This window comes from Podarcis cretensis (assembly GCF_951804945.1).
Source record: "Podarcis cretensis genome assembly, chromosome: 7".
In the NCBI taxonomy this organism is placed as follows: domain Eukaryota; kingdom Metazoa; phylum Chordata; class Lepidosauria; order Squamata; family Lacertidae; genus Podarcis; species Podarcis cretensis.
This window is the reverse complement of record NC_137176.1, coordinates 9,643,415-9,661,558: the sequence shown is the minus strand read 5'-3', so window position 1 is coordinate 9,661,558 and position 18,144 is coordinate 9,643,415. Positions and strand designations below refer to the sequence as shown.

General features: G+C 42.3%; 1 protein-coding gene across 2 annotated transcripts in view; it reads right to left on the bottom strand.

Moving 5' to 3' along the window:
* GABBR2 (gamma-aminobutyric acid type B receptor subunit 2) overlaps window positions 1–18,144 on the bottom strand; it is a 287,781-nt gene that overhangs the window by 195,772 nt on the left and 73,865 nt on the right. The window lies entirely within an intron of this gene.

The following is an 18,144-nucleotide window of genomic DNA, read 5'->3' as shown; positions in this document are numbered from 1 at the left end:
GGGGCTTTTTAAAGGGGCATTGATGACTAGAAGCTGCTTGCTTAAATGTGCATTGAAGGCTTTGGGTGATTGGTGTCTCAAAGCTACCACTTCCCTGTGGGAAGAAAACAGTCCTGGAAGTTGGAATGTGGTCCACAAAACAGAAGCAAGACTTGAGTTCTGCAAATGGCTAACAAGCAGGGTATCCAGCCGGGAGGGATGTTGGCTCTACGTGTGGGCCAAATAATGAGGTAAATTTGAGTGAGAGAGGCACCTTTCCTGTGTGTCAAGGTATGTTTTCGATGTCAGTGATACCAAGCTGGATTGGAGACCCCACAAAGTCATAGAGTGCTCTGTTCCTGTACTTATCTGTGCGCCAATATAACATGATGTTTTTCTATATAATACCTCTGGGTAGAAGAAGAAGAGGAGTTTGGATTTGATATCCCGCTTTATCACTACCCGAAGAAGTCTCAAAGCGGCTAACAATCTCCTTTCCCTTCCTCCCCCACAACAAACACTCTGTGAGGTGAGTGGGGCTGAGAGACTTCAGAGAAGTGTGACTAGCCCAAGGTCACCCAGCAGCTGCATGTGGAGGAACGGGGAATCGAACCCTGTTCACCAGATTATGAGTCCACCACTCTTAACCAGTACACCACACTGGCTCTATCACACTGGGTAGAATTCAACATTGCGCTAATACAATTGTTCCATCAGTGCAAGCATTTCTGTTTGTCGGACAGAATGATCGGCCCTCTCTTCCCTCATGCACTGTTCTGCGGTGTTCTCCCAACCTGCCAGAGCAGACTTGGGGAAAGAGATGGGGGAGGGTGCAGGGAAGGGAGGAAGGAGAAACCCTGTTCTGCTAGCAGAAAACCTGGCACTGGATTCTGCTAGCACACCTGCTGCACTTCTGCCACCAGAGGGTGGCATGGGTGGGCTTGCTCTGGTGTGTCCCTTAGAGCGGAAATACCACTTTTATGGAAATACCATAGAAAGTTGCCTCCTGAAAGCCCTGCTTTCCAGGGAGCTGCCAAACAGTATGAAGCTGACCCTCAGAGGAACTGGTGGACCATTTAGGTAGAAAATTAGGCTTCGGATTGTTGCTGGTGGTTTAAAAAACTAATATTTCACTACAGAACACGTTGCAGATTTACTAACATTTGAACTGTTGTTTAAAGCAATAAATCTAAGAAGCTGTGGCAAATTAACATTTGAATAGTTATTTCCAGGTAGAACGTGTAAATCTAGATATTTTTTTAAAAAAGAAACCAACAGTTCTTCAGTGACCATGCTCTAAAGCAGCGATGACAGGCTGGATCTAGCTACACCTTTTCAATTTCCCACCATGGCCCAGACCAATTCTAGGTTGAGAGCACTACAGGAAATTTGGGTTCCATGATCACTGCAGATGGTGACAGCAGTCACAAAATTAAAAGACACCTGCTTCTTAGGAGAAAAGCGATGACAAACCTAGACAGCATCTTAAAAAGCAGAGGCATCACCTTGCCAACAAAGGTCCGTATAGTTAAAGCTATGGTTTTCCCAGTAGTGATGTATGGAAGTGAGAGCTGGACCATAAAGAAGGCTGATCGTCAAATAACTGATGCTTTTGAATTATGGTGCTGGAGGAGACTCTTGAGAGTCCCATGGACTGCAAGAAGATCAAACCTATCCATTCTTAAGGAAATCAGCCCTGAGTGCTCACTGGAAGGACAGATCCTGAAGCTGAGACTCCAATACTTTGGCCACCTCATGAGAAGAAGAGAAGACTCTCTGGAAAAGACCCTGATGTTAGGAAAGATTGAGGGCGCAAGGAGAAGGGGACGACAGAGGACGAGATGGTTGGACAGTGTTCTCAAAGCTACTCAAATGAGTTTGACCAAACTGTAGTAGGCAGTGGAAGACAGGAGTGCCTGCTGTGCTCGGTTCCATGGGGTGACGAAGAGTCGGACACGACTAAACAATAAAAGCTGCTTGGGACAGAGAGAAATATAAAGGGGACCCAAGGCAGGCACCAGCCAAGGGCCCTGCTGACAGTTGCCAGGTCCTGATGCTGACCCTGATTTCATACAGCAAGCTGGAGCCTTAGAATCATAAAATCAGAGTGGAAGGTACCCTGAGGATCATCTAGTCCAAACCCCTGTAATGCAGAAATATGCTGCTGTCCCATATGGGGATCGAGCCTGCAACCTGGACGTTATCAGGACCACACTTTAATCAACTTGAACTATCACAAGGGGATTCACTTGATAGAAAGAAGACTGCAATAGACTGCTCTTCCACCACAGCAAAAGGTTCATTCTTGAGCAAGCACCTCAGTGAGTACTTACTCATAAGTAATTTGAAAAATATATAAAAAGTTCCTTTTTCTCTGAGAAACCAGTAGGAGAACACTTCAATCTCCCAAGACATTCTATACAAGATCTCAAAGTAGCTGTCATATTACAAAAGAATTTCAGAAATAGACAGGAAAGAGAAGTTGCTGAATTACAACTTATTACCAAATTTAAAACCATGGAGAGACCTGGTCCGAATAGAGACATTGGATTCTTATCTCATTATACATGATAAAGCTATTTTTCACCATCTCATCCCTTGCTTTTTCCTGTAAGACCAACTGCAGTCGTCAACAGGTTTACCACACCTATCAGCCAATCACCCATTCCCACCACCCTTCTGAGTAATATCCCTCCTCACCCTCTCTCTATATATAAAGGTCTGGTGACTTCTTTTTCAGTGCATCTGAACAAGTGTGCATGCACACGAAAGCTCATACCAAGAACAAACTTAGTTGGTCTCTAAGGTGCTACTGGACTATATATATATATATATATATATATATATATATATATATATATTTCTACTGCATCAGACCAACACGGCTACCTACCTGAAATAAGTAATTTGGTTGCTGCTCTTTTTACTATACCATATTTTTTGCTCTATAAGACTCACTTTTTCCCTCCTAAAAAGTAAGGGGAAATGTGTGTGCGTCTTATGGGGCGAATGCAGGCTGTGCAGCTATCCCAGAAACCAGGACCGCAAGAGGGATCGCTGCTTTCACTGCACAGCGGTCCCTCTGGCTGTTCTGGCTTCTGAGATTCAGAATATTTTTTTTCTTGTTTTCCTCCTCCAAAAACTAGGTGCGTCTTGTGGTCTGGTGCGTCTTATAGAGCGAAAAATACGGTATATAAACTGCATGCAAGCTGAAAGTGGCAAAAGAACTTACAAAACGGGAGTCTGTCCAGGAAAGAAAACATGCCAGTATGGTCACAACACAAAGCCTGACTTGATTAGATTAGACTAATTAAAAAAGAAAACAAATAAATGCGAACAACTTGACAGCATCTAACTTGCATTATTGCCTTCAACTGAAAACATTGGGACACTAAATTTTGATGGGGTTTTTTTCCCTTTTCTTTTTGAAGCAATGAGAGGTTAGGTTTTAAAAGAACAGAAGGCAGCAAGAGACAAAAGAGAAATAAATCGTTTGACTTCCATTTTAATATGTCCAACATAATTTATTATTTCTTAGACTTTCATTTTCTTGATTATTGCAGTAATCCATCCAGTTGTCTAATAATACTGAAATCAATGAGACTTCATCATTTAACTGCGCAATCAAGACCCGCTGCATTCACTGAAACTTAAACATGGTCGGTTTCTCTCTCTCTGTCTCTCTCTCATTCGTATTGACTAAAATGCTCTAGTCAGAGGTTGCATTTCCCCCCCTTCCTTTTGCATTTTATTCTATGATAATAAAAATGTAATAAAACACAACATATAAAAAATAAAAGAAGCAATGCAAATGTAGCTAAGAACCACACAGCATCTAGCACAGTTCCTTTCAATTGCTACAACGGGCAGAAAAACCATTAAGTGGTCCTCCAAGACCCTAAGAAATTTCCAAGTAGTCCATAAGGGAAAGAAATTTGAGACCTTCCGCTCTAGTAAATTCGACAGCATTAGTTCAATTGAGGGACTGAACTCTAGAATTGCAAGAAGTTGAATGTACTTGGTATTATATCAGAGGTGGCTAACTCTGGGCCCCACTATCAAATTTTTCTCCCTCACCTAGACACCCCCCTCCTTTGTGTGGCCCCCAGAAGGTTGACTAAGGTTGAATGTGCCTGTTAAGTTGTGGGTGAACATATCAGACGACACAGCGATCCTTCAAACAGCTCTTCTTTATTCACAGGCCAGAACAGAACTGAACTGAAGGGTTCAGCCAGCCTGCTTATATAGAGCTCCACTACAACGCAACTGTAACACTTTCTGTAACTATCCAATCACTGAACGTCACTTTCAATCCCTTATTTGCATATGTGGACCTGAGTATCCCCCTGCTGGCCCAGGGTGAGAACTTCAGTACATTAACAGTATCCCTCAGTGTAAAAAAGGAAAAGGAAAAGTTGGTCAGCTTGTATTATATAGAAAGTTAGATTAAAGAGGCTAAGGCTACAATTCTACCCTGACACACCTATTGAATTCAATAGGACTTGCTTCTGATTAGTCAGGGTTAGGATTAAGCTATAACTGAGCTATGACTTCTTAAAACCAAGTCACCTTATTTTGAGCTTGGTTTCCAGAAAACCTGAGTAAATTCTGCTTTTTCAAGTGTTTTGCATGTTTCCTGGAATGCACTATAAACTCTCGCTGACCCTGTCAACACATAACACCTCTGGCTCAGGGATCGGCGGTTGTTGCTGTTTTCTAACCGGGCCAAGTTCAGTGTGTTATTGTCAGACAGATCATGCTGCAAGGCTGCAACACACTTATCTGAGAGTAAGCCCCACTGTGTACTGGAAAACTTACCTCAGAGTAAACATGTATAAGATTGCATTGCACATTACGTAATGCTTCATTGACAAATAGCAATTTTTCAAGCTGCATTTTTTTTTTTGGGTGGGGGGGATAGATGAGAACCCTACCCAGACTTTCTCATCATAGATTGAGGCCAACTCTTGAATATAATATCTCAACACTTTCATATTTCACACCCTATTAATGACTAAATGCTATTGTATCTTCTAAAACAAACTTTGAGGCATTACATTATTTTAGAAAGATTTACTTTGGGTCATATGAAGAACATATTATCACTGTATGCCACTAACACTTTAAAGCTATACACCACATATTTGATTTGTATTATTCTCTAATATGAGATTTACAAAAAAGGGGGGTTAAATTCCAATAATCCGGCCCGACTTAAAGAATGCTTACAATTAAGGCCTGAATAATTAAGATAGGACATGTTGCAATAGACCATAGCTGTCAACGTTTTCCCCTTTTTAAGGGAACTTCCCTGATTCCGAATAGGATTCCACACAAGAAAAGGGAAAAGTTGACAGCTATGCAATAGACAAGCACAATGCTGAGGTTAAAATATGATACAGAAAACAGAAATGTACAAAAAAAGTTGGCAACCTTTGTTTTCTAGAAACAAAAGTATCCATTAATATGCATAGTTATAACTGTTTCTCAACAGCTTGACTCATGTTATTTCAGTCATACATATTATGCTTTATATTTAGGACAAGATGAAGCTATAGAGTTTGCACATTTTAAAATAAGTTTCAATTTTTGAAAATGAAAGAAAATCTTAGCTGCCATATGTACTACACTGTGAGTAGTAGTGGCTCCCAATATCTCAAGCAAGGGTCTTTTCCATACCCTTAAGCAGAAAGATGCATAACAGGGATGCAATGCCTATGTTCTATCTACCTTTAGTGAAAATTTATGGTTCATTTATTTTTTACCAGTCTAAATGCTTTTTTAAAAAACTTTATTGTTAAGTAGAACTTTGTTATTGCAAGCAAATAAATGACTTCCTGGTCATTTTAGTTTGATGACAATAACACAATTCTGTTAAAAAATAAAAATAGTAAGTTGTTCCACATGCATGAGCAGACACAATTCCCAGGGTTCCTTGGAGAAAGAAAATACGGTAACTATGAAAGCAGTTTATGTCTGTGTTGTAGATGTCTCTTAATGTCTTTAAAGACATTAAGGTGGCAACCCTAATCACCTTTTCTACTAAGTATGGACCAATGGGGCTTAATTCTAAGTAAGCATTTTTAAGATCAGGTGGTAAGGTGAAAAGGTGAAGCAAGGAAGTAAGCTTTTAATTACAAACAAAGTTTGCTCCTGCCAATTAGTGCAATATCCAATGCAAGTGCTTTCAAGCTTGGATCAATTCTGCTTTTTTCAATATGTGTTGATTCTCCCTCAGCGAGGCTGATTAGCGGTCAAGTACAGAGAACTAATTTTATTCCATGTTATTCTTGCCTACAGTTTGGCTCTTGTTCAGTTTCAGCGAGACCATTATTTAAAATAGGCACAAATTGCAATCTACTTCATTGAGGTGGTGTTTAATTTAAGACAGGCTATAAAAAGAGTTAGTTTAATCAACATAAGAATGGCTATTATATTATCAACATTTTTAGACTAGAATCCTGTTGTGTTAACTGAAGAGTAGTTTGAACCACACCCTTGGAAAATCTCAGTGTTTCCTCTGTTCAAGCAGGCTTTGTTGTTGTTTAGTCGTTTAGTCGTGTCCGACTCTTCGTGACCCCCTGGACCAGAGCACACCAGGCACTTCTGTCTTCCACTGCCTCCCGCAGTTTGGTCAAACTCATGCTGGTAGCTTCGAGAACACTGTCCAACCATCTCGTCCTCCATCTTCCCCTTCTCCTTGTGCCCTCCATCTTTCCCAACATCAGGGTCTTTTCCAGAGAGTCTTCTCTTATCATGAGGTGGCCAAAGTATTGGAGCCTCAGCTTCAGGATCTGTCCTTCCAGTGAGCACTCAGGGCTGATTTCCTTCAGAATGGAGAGGTTTGATCTTCTTGCAGTCCATGGGACTCTCAAGAGTCTCCTCCAGCACCATAAATCAAAAGCATCAGTTATTTGGCGATCAGCCTTCTTGATGGTCCAGCTCTCACTTCCATACATCACTACTGGGAAAACCATAGCTTTAACTATACGGACCTTTGTTGGCAAGGTGATGTCTCTGCTTTTTAAGATGCTGTCTAGGTTTGTCATTGCTTTTCTCCCAAGAAGTAGGCATCTTTTAATTTCGTGGCTGCTGTCACCATCTGCAGTGATCATGGAGCCCAAGAAAGTAAATCTTCAAGCAGGCTAGAGGATGCTATTATAGCAGAGATCATGTGACACAGCATGACAACTGGTCTGCTAAAGCTATTAACTCTACCATGGTTCCTCAGGCTGAACAGTACATCCCTGAGGCACAGACCAAGGTGCTTTCAACCACTGGGCATCTCCACATGTCTGCTTGACCACCTCTTTGTTTCCAGAAAACCAGGCCTGACAGCAATACATGTGAAATAGTTCTGCCGAGTAGGTAAAAGAAATACACCTTCAGCCTCTGGACTGCTTACATGAGTCAGGCTAACAGATGCTGGGAGTAGTCATCTTTTAAAAGCACAAACAGGTGGAGGCAAAGCAAAGCAAAGACTGAACGCATGCCCCCTCCCCTAAAAAAGTAGTGATCGTTCTGCCAAAATTGACCACAATCACCATATGCAATTCCTCCCAGTGCATGCAAACAGCTCTACATTCACAGAGTCCACCATTGTATCTGAGCATCTTTTGAATGGACTCAGTTTAGAAGATGTTATCACATCAGAGAAGCCAATGCTCTAAGTTTCGTGCTTTGGCTTCCTGTTTTAAACATATTATCAGAAAATGACCAATCCATGGATACTTTAATATTTCTGGCTGTTTGGAATGCACTGAATAGCACTCATGACTAGGTATGCCTACATTACAGATGTGATTCTTCTGCTCCAATTGGCCACCAAGAGACTTTACATCTGCCTAATATTTACCAAGTATGTTGTATGCCACCTTGTTCTATTTCCCGTAAAAGTAGGTTTACAGATATTGTGATTAATTGAATTGAATAAATGAAAACATAAATACAATGTCTACTTCAGAGGCCCTCCTCAAAGTATCTTATGCCTAGGAAGGGGGAGGAAATAGCCATGTGGTGATCAAGGAGAAGGTTTTTTTCAGTGGTGGCACCTGGATGAAGGAATGTCCTCTCCTAAAAGGTGAGGAAGGTGCAAATACAAAGATTAAGGTATTTGTATTATCTGATTTGTTCAGCAGTCAATTTTATTGCTTTTTATACTGGTTTTATGGATTTTTTTCTGCTTTTAAAACTTTTGATATTTTATATTTCTATTAGTTCTTATAATGTTTTGCATTTTTATTATTGTTTTTATTATTATGGTCTGCTTAATGGAAAATGGCTCAGGACTGCAATACCTCAAGGACCACCTCTCCCCACATGAACCAACCCGGACCCTGCAATCATCATCTGAGGTCTTCCTTTGTGTGCCTCCTCCACAAGATGTCTGGAAGGTAGCAGCATGTCAATGGGCCTTTTCTGCAGTGGCTCCCCATTTGCGGAATGCTCTCCCCAAGGAGACTTCGCCTACCACCTTCTTTACATATCTTTAAAGGTAAAGGGACCCCTGACCATTAGGTCCAGTCGTGACCGACTCTTGGGTTGCGGCGCTCACCTCACTTTATTGGCCGAGGGAGCCGGCGTACAGCTTCCGGGTCATGTGGCCAGCATGCCTAAGCCGCTTCTGGCGAACCAGAGCAGCACACAGAAACGCCATTTACCTTGGGAGCCAGTGTGGTGTAGTGGTTAGGAGCAGTAGACTTGTAATCTGGTGAACCGGGTTCGATTCCCCGCTCCTCCACATGCAGCTGCTGGGTGACCTTGGGCTAGTCACACTTCTTTGAAGTCTCTCACCCCACTCACCTCACAGAGTGTTTGTTGTGGGGGAGGAAGGGAAAGGAGAATGTTAGCCGCTTTGAGACTCCTTAAAGGGAGTGAAAGGCGGGATATCAAATCCAAACTCTTCTTCTTCTTCTTCCCGCTGGAGCGGTACCTATTTATCTACTTGCACTTTGACGTGCTTTTGAACTGCTAGGCTGGCAGGAGCAGGGACTGAGCAACGGGAGCTCACCCTGTCGCGGGCATTCGAACCACCAGTCTTCTGATCGGCAAGTCCTAAGCTTTGTGGTTTAACCCACAGTGCCACCCGCGTCCTTTAGGCACCAGGCAAAAAACATTTCTCTGTAACGAAGTCTTTAAAATTCTATGGCCTTTTAAATGTGTTTGTGCGTAGGAGTTTTATTGGTCTGTTTCTGTTTTTATTACCTATTTTGTGTTCTCATTTTGCATTTTTATGTTGTGAACCACCCTGTGATCTTCAGGGGCAGGGCGATATACAAATTTAATAAATAATAATAAGTGAAGCATACAAATGCTCTAAATAACATTAAAAAGAACAATGTTTCACCACTTCTCCAAGCCAACTTTGCACATGTTTGGATTTCTTGTACAAATTGTGAACTATAGGGAGCCAACTTCAACAGCTGCACTGGCTATTTAATGTAATCATATATGCATATAGTTTTAATTCTATCAATATTTAATCGCTTCATATATGTTTTTCTATGCTTTCAGCGGTTATTATTTTTATCTGTAAGCCAAATTGAGCCCCATCAGGGAAAACAGTGGGGTAAAAATATAATAATAATAATAATAATAATAATAATAATAATAATAATAATAATAATGCAACAACAACATGCTTTTTGCCTTTCATAGCTCCAAAAAGAAAAACGTACTCATTCCAAATAATGAATGCATTAAAAATAATAAAAGGTGATCATGTTGACATGAAAGATAAGCATCTCCCACCATTCAGTGCTTAGCTCGTTAGGTCTTGCCATGTCCTCCTCAACTTGCTCCTGGGGCAACTAAGCCAGAGGCAACTGCCTTTATTAATCTGCCATCCTTCTTTTGACAGACAAGCTGTCCTAAAGTTATCTCGCAGAAATGAAACCGACATTGATAGAAAACACCAAAGGGAAGAAACCAACACAAATACCACTTCTGTACACTTTAGTAAGCTTTTTTAAAATAATAATAATAATGGTGCAATGGCTGGAAGGTCAGCCTCTGGACTTTTGGGAGGTAAGTGCCAAGGATAACCTGCAATCATTCTTCTTTTCCACCCTCTAAAAAGGTAAAGGTAAAGGTACCCCTGCCCGTACGGGCCAGTCTTGACAGACTCTGGGGTTGTGCGCCCATCTCACTCAAGAGGCCGGGGGCCAGCGCTGTCCGGAGACACTTCCGGGTCACGTGGCCAGCGTGACATCGCTGCTCTGGCGAGCCAGAGCCGCACACGGAAACGCCGTTTACCTTCCCACCAGTAAGCTGTCCCTATTTATCTACTTGCACCCGGGGGTGCTTTCGAACTGCTAGGTTGGCAGGCGCTGGGACCGAACAGCGGAAGCGCACCCCGCTGCGGGGATTCGAACCGCCGACCTTTCGATCAGCAAGCCCTAGGCGCTGAGGCTTTTACCCACAGTGCCACCCGCGTCCCTTTTTCCACCCTCTATACTGGTTTAAATCTGCCAGAGACTAAATAATTGTTTGTTTTTATCTTGCAAGCAAATTAAAGAGCTGTTTGACAGGATACCAGGAGGACAACACGGGAATTAAAATTAATCCCCCAGCTCACATAAAAGGAAACAATGGTTGAGCGAAAGGAGTGGAGACTACATCATGACTTAGTATTAAAGCGAGTCAAACTGCACCTCAGTGTAACTCAAGCCAACGTAAACTGGAGCATATAGAGCACAAAGTTCTTTCTCTTTTGTCTTATAAAAATAACAGCACTGGAACCAATGGCTGAACTAAGTTAGCATTCTGCTGTTCAGAGAACATTAGTAATGACTTCCTGTACTTTGCGGCAGCTTCCAGTAAGGGACCCTGGTTGATAGGAGAAATCTGCTGGAAACAAGCCCCTAAAACATGAGGACATGTTTTAGGTGAAATGATTCCTTCCATTATAAAGGGAGTCGGGTGTGATGGATTTAAAAGTCCGCAACAGCAATTTGACAAGTGCATTCTGCCTTCCCACTTTGCACTTCCCAAAACAATGCATGAACTGAAACTCAGGTGCATTTGGAAATTCACACTTCTCTGAATTCTGTGTTTCAGTTCTCATAACAAAAGGTGTGCACAAAAAATGTTTTTTAGTGAAAGTAACATACAAAAATGCATTACACACAGGGAAAACGTTTGCAGAGATGTGTGTATATTAGCAAAAACGTGAACTTGAATGCTGACGTTTTTGCGAGAATTTATTATTATTATTATTATTGTGAACTGTTGTGAAAATGTGAGCTGAATTTAAGCCTGGAAAATCAAGGAACCGAATTTAAGAGACCCACCCTTACCAACTCCCATCAACTTTACTTCAAGCAGTGATCACAAAAAGCATGTGTTTTTAAACATTTGTCACATTTTTGGATATTCACATTTTACATATTTAGGTGCAGACTTAAAAAACAAACAAACCCATAGGTATATAAAACTTTTAAAGGATATCACGTAAAGTGTAGCCAGCTTGAGGCTGTTCATGCACACCAAGAGTTGTTGGCAGCGACGCAGCTGCATATGCTGCAAACACTGGCTACAAGCAAGGCAGCCTTACGCTGAAAGCTGCTGCTGCAAAAATACCAAAATGGGCTGGGGTTTTTTTTGGGGGGGGGGGGGCTTGCTTTGTGTTTTTTTAACCTAGCTATTTCCAATTACTGGCAGTTTGGGGTCTGCATCAAGATTCGTTTTCCTTCTCAATGTGGATTATCACTGGGAATAACAATTCTGCAGCCTAAATTAGGCCCTGAGTGAGACTTGTGAGCTTTCCCACCATCGGCAAATTAAGCCCTCTGGGGTGCAGAGGAAGACCAATTACCTCCTGCAGAAATGCCCAGGCTGGAACCCCAGTTGACTAAAACCTTGTAAACAGCCTTGTGAGAGAGACAGCCCCTCTTAGGAAAACCAGTTATTCTCCCCAAAATGGAGAGGATACTTACAGACTCCCAGCTTCACACTGGCTAAGCAAATACGACGTGGTCATTCAAAGACTGATGCTTGAACTTCAGACACAGCTGTGACAAAGGCTGGTTTTGTGCCTAAAGAGTAAGGCGGCCCCTTGCTAAATATGTAAAGGTCCTAATTAAATCATGTCCAGCAGTGATATATAAGGAGAGTCCTCTGCAAAGTGGACTCTCCCCAACCACCAGCTGACAAGCATGTATTATGATTGTCTGGGTGAGGCACTTGTCAGTCAATACCCACCTGGGTCAGATACCCCTTAAAAGATGACAACTGTGTTGCAGTCTTTGTCTTTTCTGAATCCCCTCCCACACTCCAGTAACCAGCAACTGATTCCTAAAGCGGCCCATGCCACAGGTAGCCACAGAGGGTAAGTTAAGTTTGGATTAAGTGTAGGGTTAGTTTTACCAATATTGTGGCACAGTGATTTATTTCTATTTTGAACTGCATACAGTACTTGCTATTCCTCCCCTCTTCTTCCTTTTTCCTTTTTCAATAAACTGCTTCATTGGATTTCTGTACCGGTTTGTGAACACACTCAAGGGCCAGTTAACCTCCCACATGGCTTAGGTTGCTGGGATCATGCAACTGGTTGTTAGAGTACAGTACAGTGATACCTCGGGTTACATACGCTTCAGGTTACATACGCTTCAGGTTACAGACTCTGCTAACCCAGAAATAGTACCTCGGGTTAAGAACTTTGCTTCAGGATGAGAACAGAAATTGTGCTTCGGCGGCGCAGCAGCAGTGGGAGGCCCCATTAGCTAAAGTGGTGCTTCAGGTTAAGAACAGTTTCAGGTTAAGAACGGACCTCCAGAATGAATTAAGTTCTTAACCCGAGGTACCACTGTACCTAGAAAAGTGGCGGGTGGGATGGCAGGCTGGCATTGCCAAGCAGGAGACCTGGAATTTAGCTGGCTGCTCCCTTACTCCTGAGGTGACCACTATAAGGCAGTAGGAATCCTGCACCCCTGGCTTTAGGTGTGTATGTGTGAGAAGGTAGAGGCTCGTTCCCATTATCCAGATGGTAACTGTGGCTACAGCAGAAATAATGGCTTGTGCTCACGGCTGCATACGAATAGTCAACTAAGCTAGGTGATTATTATAGATTCTGTACAGCTACAAGGTTGAAGGCAAGGTGAGGCTCAAGACAAGCTTTTTATTCAGTCTGGGGAAACCAGACAATAGATGAAACTTGGAATGCATCTCCAAGAATGTCACAATAATGCGTTTTTTGGATGGGTGAGGTCAGAATTGGAGCTCACAACAACACTTTAGTTCTATTACTGCTTCTGGTACGAGAGAGATTTTTTTTAAAAAAAAGAAATGGAGCATATTCCTTAACTAGAGTCCTAGAAGACATATAGTGGAAAAATATGAAGTGGAGGATTTTGTCTGTGTTTATCTTAAAGGAAAAAACTATACAAGGAATGAGAGAAATCCTCTATTTGTTTGTTGGAAAAGGAAATGGGATTGCTGTCTTCTGCTTATTTTCTTTTTCGCTCCTCCTCATGAAAACGATTATTCTTCTTTGGCGATCACTCGTAGCCAAGAAAGATTGTCTTCCATAAACACGGTTTTAACAATAAGTCCGTAAGTGACTGTGGAGGCCAATTCTGGATCCACGTGAACGGGGGACTTGACTGAATATTGGAAAAGCAATGTATTGGACATGTTGTGCTGCCTGCTTCTATGACCACAGAGCTTTTTGCTGCTGTTTGTGTGTCTCCAAGCTCAGTTCTTCAGTCTCACTTGAAACCGTGTGGAAGAGAAGGGAGGAAGCAATCAGGGAAATCTTTCTATCTCTCACTATTCTTAGATAACAGAAACACCATGAGAGGAACAAGATAATAGAAAACCTACTTAAGACAAGAATCTAGTAGAAGCACTTTCTGTTCAGTCCCTACAATGGGAAGGACAAGCATGAGTTTGAAAAAGCAACAACAGTTTGCATTTTATTTGTTAAAGCACCCATTTTGCAAAACCGGTTCATTTAAGAAAAAGGGGGGAAATAAATTATAATTAAACCATGTGTTTCTATAGAAAGATGTTAATTTTACTTTGTGAAATTGCATTGTAAATGCAAAGCTCTAGATGCAAACAATTATTTATCTGTTTACTACCTTCAGGCTACCGTAGCAGTTGCTATTTCTTTTATGTGGAAGGAAAAAATCTGTGTAAAATTTAAACACAGGGGACTAATTAGCAATTTGTCCAAAAGAATCATAGAAGACTGAATTCACAACAAATGAGGTATCTGGATATCTTTCAGTATTATAAGGATTTTACATGCCTTAAAAATAAATAAATATGTATATCCATTTTGAAGCTTACTCAGACAAGGAATTGCCATACTGAATCAAATTTGAGGATAGAACTAGTTTTGCTTTTACAATTTGTCATAACTGCTTTTCTACCTACTGTGCTTGTCAATAACCCTGGAAAATTGGCAGTGGGGGAAGGCAGTTTTCCATTTATCTTCTCATTCCTGCCCTCCCCCACGTAAAATCTGTGTATTGATTTCCATTCTTAAATGAAACAAGTGAATGGGGATTGGCTCTGCCAGCAGAGAGATCAAAGGACTCTCTCATTTTATAGAGAAATCGAATATCCTTAGAGTTTGATTGACTAGATTACTGCATAAATGATACATCCTGACAGCACAGAAACTATCCCCCCACCCTCACAAGCTTGATTTGGTCATTCTAACTCAAAACACACCAATTCTAAAATGGAGTAACTCTTTATGTACTGCCCACAGCTCTTTAGGGGAACAGCGGTATACAAATGAAATGAATACACAGATAAATGTCTGAAGTAAGTCTCATAAAAATCAATAGGGTTCCCCAGTGCTTTTTTTCTTAAATAAAATGTTGATTTTCCTACTCATATTGAAACACTGTCCCTCAATGAGGCCAAACTTAGATTCACAAAATCTACCCCTAGATTCACAGGGGTATGCGGAAAAAAAGCACTGGGGTTTCCACACCAGTAAATGTGCTTAGAAATTGGGTCCTCCCTTAAAGAGGTGGTGAGACCTGGAAACCGACCCCTTGTGTTGTGGGTAGGTACGATTGGTCAGCCACAACACCCGATTGGTAGGTCCCTCATAGCTGGGTGTAATCTGGCCAATGGGACGCAGTCCAAACGGTTCGAGGGACCTATTTATGCCCATGCACGTGACTCAGAGCTTCCTCTTTTGGCTCTTGCATTCAGAACACCCACCCACCTCTCCCTACTTTTAGGGCTTGCACGCTTGACCTTGCTATGCCGTTGTGTGCCGTCTGTTGTTGGGACAGGGGCACGGCAGGAATTTTCCCTACTTGGCGGATTGGCTGTTGCCATTTGGGTTTCGCCTGCTGCGTAGCAAAACGTCACAGCTTGTAAGGTTGCAGATAGGCTCTGGTTCAGGTGATAGGGATGGGAGAACGCTCTCACCATCCCTATGTGAAGGGTATTCTGTTAAAGGAATCCAGGGACTCGATGGCTTGGTCAACCCCTGAGAGGGGGTTGTGCCCATGCCGGAGTGCAGGGGGACATTTGGGTGGCAGAGGTAGCCTGTTCCCGGCTTTCCGCTTATCCAGGTTTTCACGCTTGGCTGACCTACGCTGGAACCCTGGGTCAGCGCAAACCAGAGCCTATGCACCCAATCACTTTCTGTAATCAATAAAGTTGTGGCCTAAATTCTGCCAAAAACGAAAACCAAAATCTGAGTCAAGTGTGAATTTATTTAGAGGGGAAGGTTTCTGGGTCTGAACAGGCAAATGGAGTTTCAGTATTTTGCCGTAACTTGAGGTACTTAATATCTCAAACTAAGCCAGTATATTAGACAGAATGCTATTTTTTGTTTGCTTTTCATTTTCTGTTTTTCTAATGCCATCTCACTTTTGTGTAATAGCTTTGCCTTAGGTGTTAAAAAACTCTTGCCAAATACCCACTAAGCCTCCAGCTGCCTGAAACTAAATTACTCTTGATACAGTGCAAAGAAGAGATAAACGGAACAACTGAAAATCAACCCAAGTTAAATAAGAAAGGTGTGTACAGACATGTATCTGCTTTACTCTTGATGGCTGTTATCATGGGTTACTGTTTTACAGTTGCTACTGCTAAACAGTGCCTAGTAACTACAGTATAAAGGTAAAGGTAAAGGTAAAGGTACCCCTGACCATTAGGTCCAGTCGCAGACGACTGGGATGCGTGCTCATCTCGCTCTATAGGCCGAGGGAGCCGGTGTTTGTCCACAGACAGCTTCTGGGTCATTTGGCCAGCATAACTAAGCCACTTCTGGCGAACAAGAGCAGCACATGGAAACACTGTTTACCTTCCTGCCAGAGCAGTACCTATTTATCTACTTGCACTTTGATGTGCCTTTGAACTGCTAGGTGGGCAGGAGCTGGGACCGAACAACGGGAGCTCACTCCATCGCAGGGATTTGAACCACCGACCTTCTGATCGGCAAGCCCTAGGCTCTGTGGTTTAGACCACAGTGACACCTGCGTCCTAACTACAGTATAGGTAACTTTAAAATAGGAATGAGAAGGAGAACAAACCCCATCTGTCTGGGCTGGAGGAACTAGATAATGATAGCTAGGCTATGGTGCCACTGTTTGACACTTGTTTTTTCATGCTAGACGTTGGCAATGAATACGGTAATTCTGAGAGCAAGTGTGGAGGAAATCCAGTCCCCAGAACCATCACACCTATCACATGACAAGGTTGCCTGTATGCAGGTAATCCAGCACTTCAAACTCCACCTAGCTCTTTCTTCCCTGGATTGCCGTTTATGGAATGCTCTCCCTAGGGAGGCTCACCTGAGAGGTGCCAGGCAAAAACATTCCTCTTCTCCCAGGACTTTGGCTAATTATTGTTTTTGCTTGTTATTATGGTATGCATTTTTGTGTGTTTTTATATTGTACAATTGCCCTGTGATCTTCAGATGAAGATCACATTGACACTTAATGAATAATACATTGAAATTTAACATTGACATTTAATAAATAATAATTATAACTGTGCACAAAAATAGCTGTATATTTATTTGCATCTATTAGGATATTGGGTCATATAGATTACTCCGGGAACGCCCCCCTCAAAAGTGAAAATCACATTTGACTCGAAAAGTTTGCAGACTATTCAACACTGTGGGAAGAAAGCCTACGAGATACCTATCTTATTATAGCTTCACACATTTCACACCAACACAGCCTTTTGTCTTAGGACTAGAAGTACAGAAAGCTAAATTTATCAGAACCAGTTCATACAATGCTTTTCCCTATTATTCAAGCCCTCTTGCATGTGAGCTTGAATGCTGGGCTCATACAAGCTCACATTGCAGGGACAGGTGGAAGGGTTCACACAAACTGCATAAAGTCTCCTTTGAACTCCTGACTCAAAGCACTGACATAATGAGATCCATGCTCTGACTTAGAATAAAGGTAAAGGGACCCCTGACCATTAGGTCCAGTCGTGGACAACTCTGGGGTTGCAGCACTCATCTCGCTTTATTGGTCGAGGGAGCCGGCGTACAGCTTCCAGGTCATGTGGCCAGCATGATTAAGCCGCTTCTGGCGAACCAGAGCAGCACATGGAAACGCCGTTTACCTTTCCGCCGGAGCAGTACCTATTTATCTAATTGCACTTTGACGTGCTTTCGAACTGCTAGGTTGGCAGGAGCAGGGACCGAGCAACGGGAGCTCACCCCGTCGCGGGGATTCGAACCACCGACCTTCTGATCGGCAAGTCCTAGACTCTGTGGTTTAACCCACAGCGCCACCCACGTCCCTTCTGACTTAGAAAGGAAAGCAATATGGGAATTGTACAGAGTTCTTGCTAATATGTCCAGGTGTCAGGAATAGAAAGGGTTAAACCAGAAATCGCAACCTCAGACTCTGTTCTGAGAGAAGAGGCATAGGGCAGCCTGAGCTTGCCTCTGCACTCTTTCCCAACTCTTCTCACTAGACTCTTGACCCAATCAGAACAAGCCTTTCAACAATGCTATTTGTGTCTGATTATGCATCTGCTTTGTGGGATAATCCTTGTTCATAACCTAACCCTTGGAAAGCCAAGACTTATTCATGTGAACCTGAACTTGGCTGCCCCTCTCACACCCAAGTATCTTCTAACCAACCTAGTACAGAAAAATCTCATCTGAACAATAAAGGAAGACTGCTATTGCTGCACTCATGGCTTCCTTGTGATCATGTTGTC